Raw genomic sequence first — 21,329 nt, 5'->3', positions numbered from 1 at the left:
TGCTGAACAAGGTCCTTTGTGATTTTTACCTCTGACAATTTATCCAATCATTTCTCCCTGCATTTTCCCAGCACTACCCTCTTACCTCAAAACCCTGAATTGTGTAACAGAATGATACTTCAACACTTGCCATACCTTTCTTTCACCTTCCCATATATTTGCACATGCTAATACCTTTGCTTGGGACATTACTTTACTCTACATCACTTGCTACTGCAGCCTGCCATTCCCACCTCCAATATTCTCTCTGGCAGGAAGCTTTCCTCCCGCTGGTTTGTTGTAGGGGGTCTGCAGTAGCCAGTCTTTACAATGGCCGCTGATTATATTACCTCCTGATATTCACACTCTTGCTGTCTCCTCCTAAATTAAGTAAGCTTGACCTGTGTAACCTATAGGAAATTGTCGAATATGTGATTTTTTTAATTGAAATACAGTTGATTTACAATGTTGTGTTAATTTCTGCTGTACAGCAAAGTAACTCAGTTATACATATATATATATATATATATATATATATATATATATATATACATTCCTTTTTTTAAATATTCTTTTCCGTTATGGTTTATCAAAGGATACTGAATATAGTTACCTGTGCTATACAATAGGGTCTCGTTGTTTAGTCATTCTATATATAAAAGCTAACCCCAACCTCCAGTCCATCCCTCCCCCAGCCACCCCTCCTTGGCAACCCCAAGTCTGCTCTCTATGTCCATGAGTCTGTTTCTGTTTTGCAGATAGGTTCATCTGTGTCACAGTTTAGAGTCCACGTATAAGTGATATCATATGGTATTTGTCTTTCTCTTTCTGACTTACTTTACTTAGTATGATAACCTCTAGTTGCATCCATGTTTCTGCAAATGGCATCATTTCCTTGTTTTTTATGGCTGAGTCAAATATGTGCCTTTTGAGGCTATGTCATAATAAAGATAGTAAATCCTACTTTGCTTTCTCTTCTATCATTTACTCTGGGAGAAGCCCACTGCCTTATCTTGAAATCATTCAGTCAGCTCTATGGAGAGGTCGGTATGGTGAGGCCTTATGCCAACAGCTAGTATCAACTTGCCCACCAAGCGAGTCATCTTTGAAGTAGATCCCACAGCCCCATTTGAGCTTGTAAGTGACTGCAGCCCTGGCTGACACCTTGACTGTAACCTCATGAGAGATCCCAAGAGAGAATCATCCAGCTAAGCCACTCCCAAATTCCTGACGCATAGAAGCTCTGTAAGATAATAAATAGTTACTGTTGTTTTAAGCCTCTGTGTTCTGGAGTATTCTATGCAGCAATATAATCGGGGTCTCTCACCTATGCCTATACATTTCCATAGTACCCTGTGAGTCCCTCCATCAAAGCCTATTTCCCATTGTCCGTTTACTTGTCTGTCTCTCCCACTTAGCCTGAGGGCATCTTGAGAGCAGAGACAGCAATGCATGCTTTGATTCATGGAGTGTCAGTGGTTCATCACAGGGCAATTCCTGATAATTGTACAGGTCATGCAAGCACTCAAAGATGCCTGCCAATGTACTCAAGCAAATGGGTGTGGAAATCCAGCCCTTGCTCACCCAGCAAGTGGAATGTCCTGCTGAGGGCTGCTGCCATGGGCCAGAGAGGAGCTTTTTCCTCTGTGCTCACTTAATCTTATCAAAGGGCCACCACTCTAATTCATCCACTGTGTCAGTCGGGGTTCATTCAGGACACAGAAACCATATATACTGTGAACAGGGAAAGTTTAACATACAGAATAATTAACCACAATAGAGGACTGGAGTAACAGGTTAGCTACCAAGGGTAAAGAGAAGTCGAAACAATACAGAGATCACTGATGTAGGCATCAGCCACTACCTCCACGACTGAGGCAAAGCACCCAGGTAAGGAATGAACCTAGAAGAAAGACCCCTGCCCACCAGGGCTGAGATACAGACTTTACTGGAGAGAGCACCGCGGGGGCGGGGGGTCCACGAAATGGCAGAGAAGTCTGCTGAGGTGCAGCCAGAGCAGAACTTGCTGGAAAGCCACCCTTTGGAGAAGTGGAGGGAGATACCAATGGGGAGGTGCCTTACTGCCAGAGGAGAGCACACACCGGAACCGGGAAGTGGGGCTTTCTCCTCCATGTCCCTCTAGCACCCTCCATTGACAGGCTTAATTTAGTGCCAGCTGGGAAGGAAGAAATGTGCCAGAGTCGTTAGCAGGGTGAGGAAGAGTGGATCTGTGGCTGAGAGGCCATAGATTGATAACTGGAACATCCAGCTAGACAGCAGCCTTCTTCTAATCTGTCCACCCATAGGGATGCCTTTTTCAGACTCTCATGAAGGCACTCTATGGCCCTAGTGGTTTTTGAAAGAGTCACGGAAATATGCTTTGGGGTACCTGGTGTTCAAAGGTTGTTCTAAGTCTGGTTTACTCTTAGCAACTGTTCTGCTCAGATGGCTGCCTCTTGGAGAAAAACTGTGGGAGTGTAATCTCTTAGTTATTTTCTATTGACCACGCCTTCAAACTGAACTTAGTAACCTCTTGGCACTCCTGCGTGTCTCACAACAGACTGAACTGACCTATGTGGCAACTGGTTCCCTATCCCAGTGGCTTCCTTTCCAACGGCACAGCAGCCTGTGCTCTCTGAGCTTTGATGTCAACAGGACACCTGGACACCTTGTAATTACAAATGTAGGCCTTGCAACTGACGTCATGTACATCAAGTAAGTGTGACAGATGAAAGACGAAACCCTTCCCCATGCAGAATCTGATGAGGATACAGGACTTCTGTCATTTTGAGGCTGATTGGTTCTTAAAAGCAGTTTGGCTTATAACATCTGTCAGGAAAGGGTAATGCTTTGTGACATCAAATCACAATTGCATCTCCACTAATAAGGACATTATAGTAATTGATACCTGCCTAGATTTACACAGCATGAGACTATGGCTTGTCATTTCTTCCTATTTGTATTACTTTTCTCTAAAATAAAATAATAGCATTACTATAAACACCTAGCAGTCTGTTTATCCTGCTGATCTCAAGAAATACACTAATTATATGTTGAAGGAAAGGTTCTCTTTCTAATGTATTTAGGGCAGAATAAATGTCAGTTAGTTCAATCAAAATCTATGGAGTCTGGTGAAGTTACAAAGAAAGAAGAAGAGATTATATCCTTGCCCAAAAGTAACGTACAATTTAATATTTCCTGTCATGGCTTTCTGTTGGATTCTGTTGCACTTTTTTTTTTTTACATTATTTTCCCTGTTTTCTATGATACTTTGATATTAAATGAAAGCAGAAAACTGGAAAGTTGCACCATTGACTATCTGGATTTTGTGAAGCATTACTATAAAAAACCATCTCCTTTATTTTAAGATATATATATCCCCATTTACTAAAGAAACTCAGAAAAGGTTAACAGTTGGAAAGTAAACTTAAATCGAGTTCTATTAAAATGTCTTTGATAAGCAATTCTTTATATGATAGAAAAGTGTCACACAAAACAAATTTATACGCAAGCTTTAAGTGTCTTGCTATATTTCTTGGAGAAACAGAGGAAAAAATAAGATTTGCAAGCAAATAAGATATAGTGGGCCTAATCACCATTACTTTTAAGAAAAGAAACACAGGCAGCTACTGTAAATCAAACTTACTCATCAATAATATCTTTCCACAGAATCTAGAGAATAAGCTTGGTTAGTACTAATCCCAAGATGTAGAAACGATGTCATTGAGAAAGGAAAGGGGTCAGAAGTATAATGATGATAATAAAAATGATAATTAATGCTAACATTCCCTAAACTCTTTCGCTGAGCCAGGCACCGTTCTAAGCCTCTAGATGGTATTTTAGTCAGGGGTCTCCAGACAAAATAGAACCAATCTGTTTCTCTAGAGAACCCTGAAACAGATATAGGTATAGATATAGATATATATTGATAGATACAGACATAAATACATATACAGAGGGAATTATTATATATATTATTTAATATAATAAGTCTTTCTCCATGGGGCGGGCAGAGAGAAAGAGAGAGAGAGAGATTGATTATAGGAATTGGCTCAAGTGATTACGGAGGCTGAAAAGTATCATGCCCTGTTCTCTGCAAGCTGGAGACCTAGAAAAGCTAGGGTATAATTCAGTCCAAGGCCAAAGGCCTGAGAACCAGGGGTGCTGATGTTCAAAGGCAAGAGGATGTGGATGTCTCAGCTCAAGCAGAGTGAATGTGTCCTTCCTCCACCTTTCTGTTTTACTCGGGCCCTTAAGGGATGGGGTGATGGCCCCCTCACACTGATTGGGACTTTCTTCTTTACTCAGTCTACCAATTCAAATGCTAGTCTCTTCCAGAAACACCCTACAAACACATGCAGAAATGATGTTTTACCTGCTATCTGGGCATCCCTTAGCCCAGCCAAGTTGACGTCAAATTAACCATCACAGGTGGGTACTGTCATTCTCAGTCAATCTGACTCCCCCTTTAATCACAATGCTCCACTGCATATTTCCCCAAATGAAAACAGAGACACACACATGAACACACATTCACATATTTATGGAAGAACACGAGATTTCCATTGGTTTTAACCTACAAAATATAGAACCCGCTGTTGCTATAAGGTTTACTGAATAAATGGGAAGAAAAAGAAAACAAACATTTAAGGGGCTCTGATCTGCCGAGCACCATGATGGGTGATTTGACATACACTATCTTGTTAAAAACCACATAGCTGTGCCGCCCGGCTTGTGGGATCTTAGTTCCCCCACCAGGGATCGAACCTGCGCCATCGGCAGTGAAAGCATGGAGTCCTAACCACTGGACCACCAGGGAGTTCCCGGCATCTTTGTTTTTACCCTCTGTCAATCCTGCCTTCTGATAACAGTATCAGTGTCGGGGGGATACAATAGGTGTTTTGGAAGCCCACAGATGAACATGTGTTTCGGTGTAGCAATTCAGAGTGGTTCGGGGTGAAGCAGAACAGAATCCCCTCAAAGAAGAATCAGAGTTTTCTTTAGAATCATTTGCTTGTATATAATAGGAACTCACTCAAGCATGGTTAAGAAAATATAAAAAGAGCCTTGGTAGAAAGCCATAGGGGTCTCCCACGGAACTCAATGGCAAGAAGGACATCCAGGTCTCTTGCAGACAAGAACTGGGGAGTAAAAATGCTGCTAGAGTTTACTCTTTCCTTCTCACCAAGGGTTCCTCTCATTCCCAATGCTCTCTTCAGTGATTCTTCTCTTTGTCAGCCTCCTGGCCTCATCTGCTTGCTCAGGTTTTAAAAACACATCATCTTAAGTCACTCATTCTTCTGCACTCTTTAGGCATCAGTAAAAATTTTGGTGGTTGATAAACAATGGAAAGCTTTTGGATTCCAGGGAGGAACGTATAGAAAAATGAGTCTTGGGCAGTGGTCCTTAGGGCAGTTGGAACTACTGTAATGGAACTGGCCAGTCATTTAGTTCCAGCAACCAATTTCACTGGCTTTTTCCATTTAACTGACTGGTAGCTTGACCACTGTACAGAAACGCTCTGGAATGCAGGCATTATTGAACAAAGCAAAACAGAGTGACCCATTAAAATAGACTGCAATGAAAGGAACAGGGCTCTGCTGAGAGGTGGTTTTAAATAAGCTGCCCCATGTTGAATAGCAGAGGCTTTCTTTTCAAATCTTCCTTATTCAGAGTTATTTTGTGATTTCTGGTATAGATATAATTTTGGCACCCTTCTCTGTCCCTTGAAACACTCTCCCCTCCATTTCTGTGTAACACAGTTGACAATTATTCTAATTCTAGTCAGCCCCTTAATTCTTATTCCTTCTCTGAAATCTGACATTATACTCTGTTTTAAGAATTTAGATAACTTCCTAGTTTGTCCTATAAAAGGGAAAACTGCTTCTTTTTTTTTCCTTTTACTAGATTGGTGTCTCTACAATCCACCTCCCTGTATTAACTTATCATTCACTTTGTACTGCCTTCTCACTGTCAAAAAGAAAAAACAACTCCTTTTTTTTTTTAGTCTCTTCCCTCTGTACTGTCACTTCAGATTCACAGTTGCTAAGTGTTCCAGGAGCCCACCAGAGGGACTTTCTAGTGGTGTGATCTGCAAACTTTGAAATAACACCCACCAACAGAAGCACCATATGCTATGGAGTTACACAGTAAACTGACAGGAACATCTCATTTGTCATTTGAAATTCAGAAAATGTCAGCAATTTTCATACCCAGCAATTGCCTAAATGACTCTCTGGTTAGCAAGGAGTAACATTTGCTATAAATGCACGTGAAAATATGAAATTTTATATTGTGCTTCTAGAGGAATAATAATAGCAAAGCCAGTATTAAGACTTACACAGCTCGATGAGCATATGGAAAGACAGATCAAATTTCTACACTCACTTTATATCTTATGTGTGCATCTCTAGGTGAATGGTTTTATACATAAGGTTTATGACATTTGGACTATTCACATTCCATAACATTGGTGATTCAAATGTGCCTTTTTATGACAAAATGTAATACCAAAGAATATTTTTTAATCCATTAAAGGCAACTTTAACGTAAAACACAAGCTGTCCCCTTTGTGATTAAGCTGAATTTGCATCCAGCTGAACTTAGCCAACAACAGACACAAGAGAGAAAACTACTTGGCAATTCTTCCTAATTAAAGGATATTAATTACTGCTAAATACCATACACTTTCTATGTTATAAAAGTTCACCTAAATCAATGTTATTATGGTACTAAAGAAATTAATAATGATTTCAAGTCTGGTAAGTGTGGTCAAACTGCCCATTAGTTCATACTTTTAAATGACTTCACAATGAAATATCTGAATTGGTTTCATATAAAGACCAGAATGTCCATGGCCTCACACATTTAGCACATCTTTTATGTATTAATTATAGTACCTGGTGCTGTCTCTTCTTCATACCTAATATTGATGACGCAGTAGAAGCAGAAGCAGAGACTGTGTGAAGAGGAAGAATGAAACATAGCAAGACTAGGTGTTTCCTTCACTCTGAATTTGCCTCAGGCCAGCCTCACCTCTCTGGAGTAGAGGGTGTTAGACGGCGCACTCCACTATCTCTATGACCAATAGATCATGACCAGTAGGAAGGGGGAAACTCACATTTACCGAGTCTCACAAGTTTTCTCATTTGATAAAACTGTCCTCCGGGGTAAGCATAAATATCCCTTTTTGCATATGAGGGTTTTAGTGCTCAGAAGTGGAAGTTGCCAAGTTTATACCATTATTAGATGGCACTGTTAAAGTCCAGGCTCTCTGACCTCAATTCACAGGTTCTTTCCACTAAATCATGCTCCCTGTTATGTAAAGGAAATCGGAAAACCTCCTTTTGTTTTATGAGCCAATACTCTTCCTTCCCTTATCACCTGGTCACAAGTCCTGCTGTTTATTTGAATTTTGGCTCAAAAGGTGACTTGCTAGGAAAGAACTCCGGACTTGTCTCTGCTCTGATGGAGTGACCTTGGAACGTCACTTTGTTCATTTGAGCCTCAATGTCCTCACCTACAAAAAGACTAATGACCCTAAGTCTCTCCTAAGACTGTGGTGATGATCAAAGGCATTGAGAAAGAAGGTGTTTAGAAAAATATAAAGTGCAGTAAAGGTAAGGTACTTTGGTCAAGTGCTACACAGGAGAATGAACAGAGAGGGAGAGCAATTTGGACACTTTACAGTGCACGACTGATAATCCACTCTTTATAATCCACTAATGGTTATGGGCAGGCAGTTGCATAGCTGAGTTATTACAGTACTGAACTCTTGGGAACGTGAACTCAGGAATCAGACAGCCCAGAGTTCAAATCCAGGCTCCTCCAATTTCTGTTGGTTTGAGCTTAAGTATGTTACTTAACCTCTCACACCTCGTCCGAAAAACAAAAAAATAAAGTACTGTCTCGTAACCAGGCCCGACTTCTTGGATACGTAACCTGAGTAGTTAGTTACACAGGACCCTGTGCTCAGCAGGGGCCCACACTTGGTTGAATGCTCTGATGTAACTAACTTGAAATTATTAATAATCTTCTGTTCTAGCTTGTGTTTTGGAAGAGAAGTCCAAAGTGACAATGGAGCGTACCCGTGGGCAGAGGAGACACGCACAATGTGTGTGCTGTTCAATGTGTGTGAATGCCCTGCTCCTCCACTGGCGTACAACAGTCAGGATCCCCGTGAGCACAGAATTCCAGTGGACCCACCACACGTGGGAGTTCAGTGAGATTCAAAGCAAGTACACGGTGAGCATATTATGTCTATGACTGACTAAAAGTGGCAGTACTGACAGCCTGAGAGGGTATTCTTACTCTTCGAACCAGAACTTGTTTGAAATAAAAAGAAAGAATGTGTACTCTGGAGTCAGACTGCCTATGTCTAGGTAAAAATCCATGTTCTTCCTCTGTAACTGTGCGATCTTGGTCAGGTCACTGAACTGTTCTGAGCCTCGGAAAATAACAGGCAGACATCACACGGTTGTTGTAGAGAATCAGTGAGTCACGTGTAGAATAAAGCCTATAGAACATGTAAATGCTCATTACATTTTTGCCACTATTAATTTCACTGTTGTTTTTGTTGTTGGAATATAGAGAATTAATTCAATCTTGGAGAAATCAAGAAAGGCTTTACAAGCTCTAATTTGAAAAGATATGTGCACCCCAACATTCACTGCAGCACTGTTTACAATAGCCAAGACATGGAAGCAACCTAAGTGTCCATCGACAGATGAATGGATAAAGAAGATGTGGTACATATATACAATGGACTATTACTCAGCCATAAAAAAAGAATAAAATAATGTAATTTGCAGCAACATGAATGGACCTAGAGATTATCGTACTGAGTGAAGTAAGTCACACAGAGAAAGACAAATATCATATGATATCACTTATATGTGGAATCTAAAAAACAGTACAACTGAACTTATTTACAAAATGGAAACTGACTCATGGACATGGAAAACAAACTAATGGTTACCAAAGGGGAAAGGGTGAGGGGGGGAGGGATAAATTGGGAGTATGGGATTAACAGATGCACACTACTTTATATAAAATAGATAAGCAACAAGGATTTACTGTATAGCATAGGGAACTATATTCAATATCTTGTAATAAACAATAATGGAAAAGAATTGAAAAAAGAAATATATACATATATATGTATAACTGAATCACTTTGCTGTACACCTGAAACTAACACAATATTATAAGTCGACTATACTTCAATAAAAAAAAAAAAAGGCTTTATAGAGGAGATAACGTGCGAGCTGTCCCTTGTGAACTTCACGTTCATAAAGTTAGTAGAAATGCAAAGCCAGCTACATAGATGGTTTGAAAGGAAGGGCCTGCACCATTCACTCACTGTGATGGGCCAGCCACATTCATTAGAGCCCTCTCGAAACTTTCAAATAACTTCTGTGAAACTGTTTAGGCTAGCATGCTCTTCTCTTTACATGTTGATTTATGCTCTCAGGAAGACCCTTGTAAGAAAAAATAAAACTCTTTAAAAACACAGAGTTGTCAGAAACAATCCGAGATTCCCTCACTGGAAGCCTGCATAAGAGAACCTCTTAACAGAATACAGTTGCTTCTTAATGTGGAGGCACACACGGGAATCAATCAGCCCTTTCCTGCAGCTCTGCTCTGTTCATTTTATATACTTGCCCAGTTTGACAAGAAATCCAGGGAAGGGCTAAGGAGTGTTGTCAGCATAAAGATGGGAGGAAAGTGATGTACTAGGCTAATAAAAGGACTCACAAATGTCCCTGAAGTCATAAATCCTTCTCACGGCTTTTAAAATCTGTTTCCTTTGTAGGATTGCGATGATGGAGCTTTGACAGCGTGCCCTTTCCATCCTCTCGCCTGCATGTCAGGAACCCCGAGCTCAGCGTGTAGAGAGAAAACAGAACGCAATACAACTTCCTGCCTTCACTGTTCTCTCCCTCCTTGTGGGTCTGTGGCAGCCTTGCTGATGAAGACAAGGCCCCTGCTGCCCGGGCTCCCCGACCCTCTCCTGCCTAGGCTGCCCTGCCCTGCCCTCCCCATAAATTCTCAGGGTTGCCCCTTTCCCACACATGCTCGGAGAACTATCTGATTTTCTGAGGCATTAGCCGAAATCCTGGCACTAGGATCTTAGTGTTTTTATGAATTAGGTGGTTTTCTTTGGGTTTTATGTCAGCTTCTTCAGGGGAAGCTGGCGTGAGAAATATTGCAAACCATGCACTGGATTTTGACTTACCCCAGCATAGGATCCAGGATCCCACAAAGAGGTCATCTTTGCGCGTAAGCGGCGACCACAGTGTTGAAAACAAGTCAGGAAGAGGATGTGACTTGGTGGCTGACCTGTGAGCTGGAGGGACTCAGGCAATCAGAGGCTTCTCACCCTCCTGTGCTGGGAATGTATTCAGTACATTCTGCCCCCCCGTTCCTATAGCTGGGGCCATTTCAAGGACGCAACCTTGAGAGAGTGAAGTGGTGTTGAGACCATCTGGACAGTACATGTGACTGAACCCCACTAAGGCTCTATGTAAACTCCTAAGACTCTGGCTGGTGGGGGCAGAGATCTACTCATCTTGCAGCTGCCCGAGACAAGCCTGGTTGTAAGTGCCCTTGCTTGTGAAAGCTGCCACCTACCAGTCTGGAGGGGTCTGCCTCTTTCTTTGTTCTCTCCCTACGCTCCATGTCCAGGTTCAGATTTCCTCCTGGGAGACTCCGAAGACTGTGAACCAACACACAGACATAGTCAGTTTCCTCATTTCTATATTTGGGATAATTTGTTTTCCTGCACTTGGAAAATATAACTTGTGTTCCTATCAATTCAGGTAAAATGCAACGAGGCATATAAGTTGATAAATGCCACTATAAAAATGTACTATCCTAAAGAAAACATTAATGTATTTTTATTGTTGGCGTTTTTATTTACTGTTACATAACTTTTCCTTCTACAGTGTGAATATTTCAAAGTTGCTGGAGATAGGAACAGAAGTGCCCTCCAAGCAATAAAGATATTTAAAACAAAACCAGTAAAAATCTAGCCTTCTGAAATAAATCTAAATGAGTTTTCCCTTCAACCAACTATGGCAAGCCGGTGTGTTTATTCCAACTCTAGGTTGGTACCCAAAATATTTGCGAGTGTGTGGTTCGCTATGTCGCATTTTCCTCCATCAAGAGACAAGGCCCAGAAGCGTGGGTCCCAGGAAGAAGAAGATGTGGAGCAGAGCCTGAGCTGACCCAACTGTAGTGGGAGCAACAGATGAGCCCACGCTGCCATGCAGGCAGCATCCCCTAGACTATGGGGAGGGATTCAATGCAGCACTCAGAGCCATGGGACAACTCTAGTCTCTCCACTTTACAGCCACTTTTCGACCCTTATTTTCCTTATGCAGCTTGAGCTGACGTGTCATTCCCTGCATATCAGTCATTGGTACCAAATGACCGGAGGCCATTTTAACAAATTAATTTTGCCCTTAGATGACGAGGGTCACTGCCACCGAGTCTTTAGCCACCGTTCCGGGGATGATGGATGCATTGGGTGTGTGGTCATGTGTCCTGGGGGTGGGCGGGAGAATTGTTCCTGGAGTCAGGCTGGACAAAGAGGGTTTCCACCTAGAGCTGCCCATAGCGCCTTAGGCAGAAGACAGGTCAAGAGCGTGCTCAGGGAAAGGAGTGAAGGTTACAGCTAAGACTGAGCTCGCTGTCGCGTCTAAATTACAAAATGAGATGCAAATGTGAGATTAAGTAATAAATTCAAAAACTAGGAGGATCAGAATTGGTTGAGGATGTGGAGTTAGAAGAGACCAGAATAAGGAGTGTGCGACTTAAAGCAGTCAAATGGCGAGAGAGTATTTGAAGCTTGCTTTCTTAAGGAGCCACAGGATCCTGAAGACATTCAAAAGAATGCTCCTAAGGCTTTCAAGTCAATTCCAAAATAGCAATTCCAAAAATGTTTTTACCAGTGACAAAGTGACATTGAAATAAGTGTATAAATATCCCGAGATGACTACTTTGAGGGAAAAAAAGCACCATATTTGGGTGTGTGAATTCTGGCATATTTGTTAAACATCAGACATATTCCTTCAGAGTGACTCTTTAAATATGCAGTATTTTCAGATACAGTAAAAACCAACCTGGAACACTGGTGTGTTTTATTTCTTTACTGCTAGACGCCCTATCCTTTTCTTTGTTGTTTTTCTCAAAACACAGAGTCTTCGTATTTGAAAATATTTATGTGTATACAAGAGGATAAGAGATTTCTGCGTATTGCTCCTTGAAACTTTTGTTTCCTGCATTACTGCATTCTCACGTATCTTTTTCCATGGGGCAGAATGACTCTGTTTTTCTTTACAAATCCATGGGGACTGTACATGGCACACCTCGTGATAACTTTTTAGTTCTGAAAGATTTAGGGGAAAACGATATTAGCTTCACATGAGCAGATGAAGCGATTGGACTTTATTTGAAGCCTTTATCAGTCTGACCCCCTAAGGAGAGGTACCTTGGTTTGCTGGATTGTGGTACGTCTAATGACATATCTGATGACTGTCATTCAAGTTACAGTCTGCATTTCACCAGTTCGCTTTGAGATTTGGGCTAAGTCACCTCGCCTTCTGGAATTCTGGTTTCTTCTCCCAGTGCTTCCCATCCATTTCACAAAGATTTTTGTGAATATCAACATCAAAGAGACTTTGAATTCTCCTAAAGAAAGGAATGCCTCCAAATATGGAGCAATAAGTAAGCTGAAAAGCACCATTTCATGATTATCGTATAAATAATCAGGGAGATTTTACCCAGAGAACAGTTACTTTGTACTAAATCTAGCTAAATAATGAAAAAACAAACAATGCATGGAAGAGACAGAAACTTACATATGTCCTCAAGGTATATATACAGTAACACTTTAACTGGGGTGGGAATAAAAGTGAATCGATAAGCAAATTGCTTGTAGGAGGTATTTTACACAGTTGATGTGTTTGATTTTACATTATTGTCATTCTCGTTTGAGGACACCAAATCAGTGCAGAAGACAAAATACTTAACATCATTAGTCACCAGAGAAACGTAAATTAAAGCACCATGAGATAACTACACACCCAGTAGAATGGATAAAAGCAAAAAGATAACATTACCAAAGTTGCTAAACACGTGAAGCAATCAGAACACAAATAAGTTGCTGGCGGGGTGTTAAGTGGTATGACTCCTTTGGAAATGGGTGCGGCAGTTTCTTATAAAGTTAAACATAATCTACACAATGACCCCACAATTCCATTTCTTAGGTATTTACCCAATAAAAATGAAAACATATATGCACAAAAGGACTTACACAAGGATGTTCATAGCAAACTGACTCATAATAGTCCTAAACTGGGAATAACCCAAACGTCTCTGCACAGGTGAATAAACTGTGGTTTGCTTATACAATTGAATACTACTCAGCAGATAAAAAGGAGAAAACTTCTGATACGGCAACAATATGGATACATCTCAGAGATATTATCTTGCGTGAAACAAACCAGAAAATGGAATGTGTCAGCTGGGCAATAACTATTCTGCTCTTACATCCACAAACATTCTTTCCCATTTCCAGTCATAAAACATATTTATGGTCACACGCACACATACAGATTGTAGCATGTAACAATGTAGAATCATTACATTAAGATTAAATCCATAAAAATAATTTTAAAACTTTTGAGTGCTTTCTATATGCCAGGCACTATGGTAGTTGTTTAATATGCATTGTATCATTTAATGGGTAAGGTACTATTATCACCATTTTATAGACAAGGAAACTGCGGCTTAGAGAGGGCAATGAAGTCACACAATAAAAATGAAGAGCTGGGACTCAAAATCACATCAATCTAAGTCCAAAACCTGTAGAAAAACCAGTGCCATCAGCTGGCCCTCCACTGTTTAGTACTAGCCTTGTATTTACAGAAATACAGAACCTAGTCTATCAGCCCTTATTAACCACGGTGATTTATCACGTTGTGAAAGAGAGAAAATGAGTCATGAAATGCAGACTGTCTACTGATAAATTTGTACATTTATCAGGATGTACTAGTCACAAAGAAAGAGAAAGTCCCACTCAATCTGGAAACAAAGAACACAGGTCACTGGCAAGAAAAGGTTCTGAAAGTGATGGCATAAGAGAATTGACTGTGGGAGTCGAATACAGGAACTGGATTCCACCCATGGGCTGCCGGTCTCTAGGTTGCATCCACCTACCTTAGTTCCTCGCCTTCTGCCTCCGCAGAGGTCACAGCTACATGAACTCATCTTCATTCTCACACCACACAGCTGAGTCAACCATCTTTGTTCCCACGTGGCGTTCAAAGACTCAGACTTCAGTTCCTCTAGGAATTAAGGCAAGATACAAGAAGCATTTAAATAGCCTCACCTCCATTCTTCCCACAACATACATACAAATGCATACATACATGCATATATACATATATATGCACGTACACACATATGGACACAAGTACATAAATCCATGTATACTTAGAGGGGCTTCATATTAGACATTCTTCCATGTACTCTGATGCTGACCAATGGGACTTCCCAAGGCCCTTTGCTGACCCCCATACCCTAGGATCTGGTGGCCCAGGGGCAACCACTGGCATCCAGCTTACAGCCTTGGGAGAAGCCCCCCTTGCCCTATGTATCAGGTCTCAGGAATGGGTTGCCACTTTGATTCCCCCCGCTTCTTTCTGCTGTTCCTGGTCCCCCTTGTTCGGTGACTGAAGCCTTATCTCTTAGCCTCATATAGTGGTTCAAGCCTTGCTATACATGGGGAACCCCTAATTAGCCACGTTTTTCTGCCCACCTGGCCATAAAACCCCACAAACTAGGTTCCCTTCTATGGGTCTCTATGCATGGAATGTACTCTTTTTTTGAGAGCAGTGGTGTTCTGGTAATGTTTTAAAATGGATTCTCCCAGGAAAACACCCTGATTTACAGTGTTTATCAACTCCTGTGGTATAAATACTTCCACCATGAACAAATTCAAGCCACCAACATGTCCTCAGTTATCATAAAGTTGGGACGAAAGAAACAGCAGCACTTAATATACAGTATTTCTACTACTCAGATACAACAGAATAAAGAACCTCAAAAGTGTCAGTGATAGTAAAATGTTGTAAATAAACTGGGAAGTAATAAGTATTGAGGGTTTATTAACTTTATGTACAATATAATTTATTGGTTTTAGTAAAGTCATACAATTTAATTTTTTTACAATGGCTCTGCTTAACAACCGGCTTTCAAAAACCTCCTGAAATTTAAACAGTTGACTCTCACAAGGAAATGCTAACTGGCTCCAGCACACCACTGCTTGAGGACACAGGTCCCCTTGTTACTCGTTACTGTCAAGTCCTACATTAGGGCACATGTAGGCATTTGGTAAACCTATTACAATCAGAGAGTTAAAGGAATAAACTTCTAACGCACTAAAGGGAGGCTTCTGTTCGGTATGCTCTTTGGAAGTTGTATGAATAAACATTTCACCTAAATAAATATTACAACTGAACATTTATTCACTCCATAAATATTCAGTGAGTAGCTACCACATGCCTTACACTGTTCTGGAAACTGGGATAGCAAGAGTCAACAAGACAGGGAGTGGCCAAGATGGCAGAGTAGAAAGAACCCTGAGCTCACCTGCTCCCGTGGGCACACCAAAATTACAACTATTTACAGAGGAACTACTGATGAGAAAAGCCAGAAGACTAGCAGAAAAGATCTTCTACAACTAAAGACATAAAGAAGGAACCACAACTAGACAGGTAGGAGGGGCGGAGTTGCAGTATAATCAAGACCCATACTCCCAGGCGGGCAACCTACACATGAGAGGATAATTACAATTGCAGAGGTTCTCCCCAAGGAGTGAGGGGTCTGAGCCCCACATCGGCTCCCCAGCCTACGCGTCCTGCACTGGGAAGACAAGCTGCCACCACATTTGGCTATGAAGGCCAGCGGGGCTTTCTTCTGCGAGCACAAGAGGGTTGTGGGAAATAGAGACCCCATTCTTAAAGGGTGCACACAAAATCTCACCCGCGCCGGGACCCAGGGCAGAAGCCGTCATTTGAAAGGATTCTGGGTCAGACCCACCTGCTGATCTTGGAGAGCCTCCCGGAGAGGCAGGAGGTGACTGCAGCTCCCCCTGGGAACACAGACTGGCAATCGCCATTTGGGGGGGCTCATTCTACCACGGGGACACTAGTGCTGGCAAGCACCACTTCGGAATCCTTCCTCTGGTTTATTAGCACTGGAACCTGGCCCTGTCCACCAGCCTATTGGCACTAGTACTGGGATGACTCAGGCCAAGCAACTAGCTGGGTGGAGACACAGCCCCACCTACCAGCAGGTCTGCTGCTGTAAGGCCCTCTGAGCCCACAGTCACCCTGGGACCCGGCCCTGTCCACCAGGGGGCCCAGAACCCAGACCTGTACTTCAGTGGGCCAGCACTAGCCCCGGGACCAGCCTCTGCCACGAATGGGGATGCACCAGCCTCAAGTCACCCCCGGCCCAAGCCCCACCCACGAGAGGGTCAAAACACCGACTCCAGGACCCCCATGGCCCTGAAGCCAGAGACCCCAGGACATACCAGTGAGCCAGCACAAGCCCAAGAATCTGGCCTCACCCACCAGTGGGTGGGCACCAGCTCCAGGACCACCACAGCCCTGCAGCCTGCCGCACCGGGACCCAGCGCACACACCAGCAGGCCGGCACCAGCTACAGGACAACACGACCCCTCAACCAGTCACGCTGGGATATGGCCGCACTCACCAGCAGGCCGACACCAGCTTCGGGACACGCCGGATCCCACAGCCAGTAGCCTCATGACCCAACCCTGTCCACCAGTGTTGGACAGGCTGGCAGCCTCTGCACAAGGCAGTGCCTGGCAACCAACCAAACCGGGGGGCCAGCTACACCTACCAGACTGCCCACAGTAGTCAGGCTGTCATACAGAAGGACCCACACAACCCAAATAGGGGGCACCCCTAGAGCAGACAGCTCTGGTGACCAGAGGGGACTGTGCTGCTAGGACATAAAGGACATCTCCTCCAAAAGGCCACTTCTCCAAGGTCAGTAAATGTAACCAAGCTACCAGGGACATAGAAATAAAAACAGCAATGAAGAATACAATAACTGAAATGAAAAATGCACAAGAAGGAATTAACAGTAGACGAGATGATACAGAGGAACAGATCAATGAGCTGGAAGACAGAGCAGTGCAAATCACTGAACAGAAAAAAAGAATAAAAAGAAATGAGGAGAGTTTGAGACCTCTGAGACAACATCAAGCATACTAACATTTGCATTAAAGGAGTCCCAGAAGGAGAAGAGAGAGAGAAAGGGGGCAGAGAACATATTCAAAGACATAATAGCTGAAAACTTCCCAAACCTAGGAAAGGAAACAGACATCCAGGTCCAGAAAGCACAGAGAGTCCTAAACAGGATCAACCCAAAGAGAAACAAACCAAGACACGGTGTAATTAAAGTGGCAAAAATGAAGGATAAAGAGAGAATATCAAAAGCAGCAAGGGAAAAGAAACAAGTTACATACAAGGGAACTCCCATAGGCTCTCCGCTGACTTTTCAACAGAAAATCCACAGGCCAGAAGGGAGTGTCATGATATATTTAAAGTAATGAAAGGGAAAGACCTGGAATACCCTGTAAGGCTTTCATTCAGATTTGATAGAGAGATCAAAAGTTTTATAGACAAGAAAAAGCTAAAAGAGTTCAGTATCACCAAACCAGCTTTACAAGAAATGTTAAATGGACTTGTCTAAGCAGAAAAAAAAGGCCCACACCTATAAACATGAAAATTATGAAAGGAGAAAGCTCATTGGTGAAGGCAAATATATTACTAGTAAAGGTAATAAATCAGCCATGTATAAAGCTAATAGGAGGGTTAAAAGACAAAAGTAAAAAAATCATCTGTATCCAGAATAAGTAGCTGAGAGATACACAGAATAGAAAGATTTAAAATATGACGTCAAAAGAGTAAAGTTGGTGGGGAAGGAGTAAAAATGCAGCGTTATTAAAATCGTTTGAACTTAAGAAATCAGTAACTTAAAATAATCAGATAGATTGATAGATACGTACATTGTGGGGAATATAGTCACGACTATGTCACATCTTTGTATGGCGACATACGGTAACTAGACTTACTGTGGTGATCATTTTGAAATGTATAGAAATATTGCATCACTACTTTGTGTAATAGGAACTGACACAGTGTTGTAGGTCAATTATTCTTCAAAAACAAACAAACTCACAGAAAAAGAGATCATATTTGTGGTTACCAAAGGTGGGTGGCAGGATGAGGGGGAACTGGATGAAGGTGGTCAAAAGGTACAAAATTCCAGCTATAAGATAAATAACTGCTAGAGATGTAACGTACATAATAAATATAATGAACACTGTTGTATGTTATATATGAAAGTTGTCAAGATAGTAAATATTGAGTTCCCATCACAAGAAACAATTTTTTTTCCTATTTCTTTAATTTTGTATCTATATGAGATTGCGGATGTTCACTAAATTTACTGTGGTAATCATTTCATGATGTAGGTAAGTCAACTCATTAGGCTGCACACCTTACACTTAGTGCTGTATGTCAATTATATCTCAATAAAACTGGAAGAAAAAAAAAAAGAGTGAACCAGACAGACAGGTACCTGCTCTCAAGAAGCTTAATTCCAGTGGAACAGCAATAAATATTTCAGCAAGTTTCCCTTTTCCTTTTCTACTATAATCCCCCCTCCCTCCCCTCCTAACCAGAGAAGCTCTAGTGAGCTCAGGGGGCAGCTCTCTTCCATTTCATTTCAGTCTTTGTTAGTGTCCTTCTTTCTCCCTCCCACAACATCCATCCCACCCTATCTGACTCCAGTCTGGATAACTTATGACCGCTTACGTCTTCACTGTGTTTTTATTTCTCTCTTTCCAAACTTTTCAAGATATGTTTCTTTTATTGCCAAAACTCTCTTTAGGAAAGGAAACTAACAATTATTGAACATAGTCTGTATACCAGGCACTTCTGTACCTTATTTCATTTAATTCTCATCATAGGTCAGATGATGTAAGTATTATTACCTCCATTCTTAGATGAGAAAACTGAACTTCTTTTTAATTTTTAAAGGTAAGGGACTTCCCTGGTGGTCCAGTGGTTAAGACTCCATGCTCCCAATGCCAGGGGCCTGGGTTCAATCCCTGGTCAGGGAACTAGATCCCACATGCCGCAACGAAAAAGATCCCGGATGCTGCAACTAAAAGATCCCGCGTACTGCAACTAAGACCTGATGCAGCCAAATAAATAAATAAGTATTTTTAAAAAATCTTTAAAGGTAGGATTTAAGGCCAGATCTGACTGACTGCCAAGTTCACATTCTTTTCTTTACACAAACTTCCTCTTAGCTCTCCTATAATAACTGTACTAGATTATATATGTGTTTAGGTGTTCCTGCCATCTTATATTAGCTTATCCTTTAGATTATAAGCTTTAAAATTATAAAAGAGTATTGTTCCTGTATCACCTAGAATAATGGGAGTTTAATAAATTTGGTTAACAGATTTTATTATGATCTGTTTTATTTATTGCTCTGCTTATAAAATACATGATCAACATTAAAAGATGAAAACCTAATACGATCACAAAGAAGAAAATAAATCATACAGGATCCCACTACCCCAGGATATCCAATTATTGCTATTTTGTTATTTCCATGTTTTTTTCATTACGTATAAACTTTGGAAGTATAATTGGCATCATACTGTACATATCCTTTCATATTGTTTTTTAATTGGATTTTTTACACTTGGCATCTTTTCCCCATGCCATTTAATATTCTCCTACAATGATGATATTCCGCTATAGTTATCTAATCATTTTCCTATTACTGTTCCTTAAGATTTTTATTATAAATAGTGCTTGATGAACATTTTTATAGATATATTTGTGTACATTCTATTTTCCTAAAAATAAACTCCTGGGCTTCCCTGGTGCCGCAGTGGTTGAGAGTCCGCCTGCCGATGCAGGGGACGCGGGTTCGTGCCCCGGTCCGGGAAGATCCCACATGCCGCGGAGCGGCTGGGCCTGCGCGTCCGGAGCCTGTGCTCCGCAACGGGAGAGGCCACAACAGTGAGAGGCCCGCGTACCGCAAAAAATAAAAAAAATATAAAAAATAAAAAATAAACTCCTGTATATGAAATTGCAACTCTTTGTGACTTTGTGTGTTATCAAATTGGCTTCCTATGAAATTGTGCCAACTTACCCTTCTACTAGCAGTAGACGGAGTGCCCAATTACCTACATGCTTGGCAGTGTTTGGTATTATTATGTTCATTGTTAATCATTAACAGGCTGATAAATAGAAAGCGAGATGTCTTCTGTTTGCTGTTTCTTGGCTGAGTGAGTTTGAACAACTTTTCATAAATTTAGCCACCCATGATTTTCAAAATACCTATTTATGCCTTTTGCCTACTTTTCTGCTAGGATGTATTTTTTATTGATTGGTAAGCTTTTTATATATCAAAGCTTTGATTCTTTTTTCCTGCTTGTGTTGCAAATGCTTTTTCTAGTTTCATTTACTTACAAGAACTTTATTTTTAAATAGTTACAGATACTCAAGAAGTTGTAAAATATAGTACAGAGTTCCTGTGAACCCTTCATCAAGTTTCCTGCATTGATAACATCTTACATTAACTGTAGTACATTACCAAAACCAAGAAATTAACACTGGTACAAAACAGTTAAACAGACTATAGACTTATATGGATTTCTTCATTTGTTTTAAAATCTATTAATGGAAATGTGAGTCATAAATTTTAATGCATTCATTCTTTACACCCCCATCTCTGGCTCCGCATGAGAGAAGCTTGGAAGTTGCCACTCCCTCTTAATAACAAGTAAAATACTGAAGATACTGAAAGTCAACAACTATTCTTGGATCCATAAGAGAGAGCAGTTAACAGGCCAACTGTTGCCACCAAGATTGGAGACAGGCGAATACAAAGAGTTGTGGCTTGAAAGAATCAGGACTCACAAGCAGAAGCCACTGTGGGAACCAGTGCTGGGGTAGGAAAACCTGAATTGTAATCAATGAATTGCTGGAGTCTCAGTGCAGACAAGTCTGCGAATTAAAAATTCCTAAGGGACCCAGTCATGGGGGGCCCCAACAATATTGTGAGATTTACCCCCCGGAGCTCAACCAGATTCCCACAGTAAACACTGAAGACAAATCCCCTTGGGCTTCTGCAGGGCGTTGGGAGGCGGAGGAACCATTTTGAAATACCTCAGAGCACCTTGTTTTTTTTTTTGTTTTTTTTTTTTTTTTTTTTGCGGTACG

General features: G+C 41.4%; 1 long non-coding RNA gene across 1 annotated transcript in view; it reads right to left on the bottom strand.

The window, feature by feature from the left end:
• Positions 1-21,329, bottom strand: part of LOC114486473 (uncharacterized) — a 116,929-nt gene that overhangs the window by 80,322 nt on the left and 15,278 nt on the right. Inside the window, exon 2 of the long non-coding RNA XR_003680277.2 lies at positions 14,203-14,330. This is a non-coding gene — a long non-coding RNA (uncharacterized lncRNA). The remainder of the gene's footprint in view (positions 1-14,202; positions 14,331-21,329) is intronic.

The sequence above is a fragment of the Physeter macrocephalus genome, chromosome 6, assembly GCF_002837175.3.
Source record: "Physeter macrocephalus isolate SW-GA chromosome 6, ASM283717v5, whole genome shotgun sequence".
NCBI classification, from domain to species: Eukaryota; Metazoa; Chordata; class Mammalia; order Artiodactyla; family Physeteridae; genus Physeter; species Physeter macrocephalus.
The sequence above is the reverse complement of the archived record's forward strand: the minus strand, read 5'-3'. Positions and strand labels throughout refer to the sequence as shown.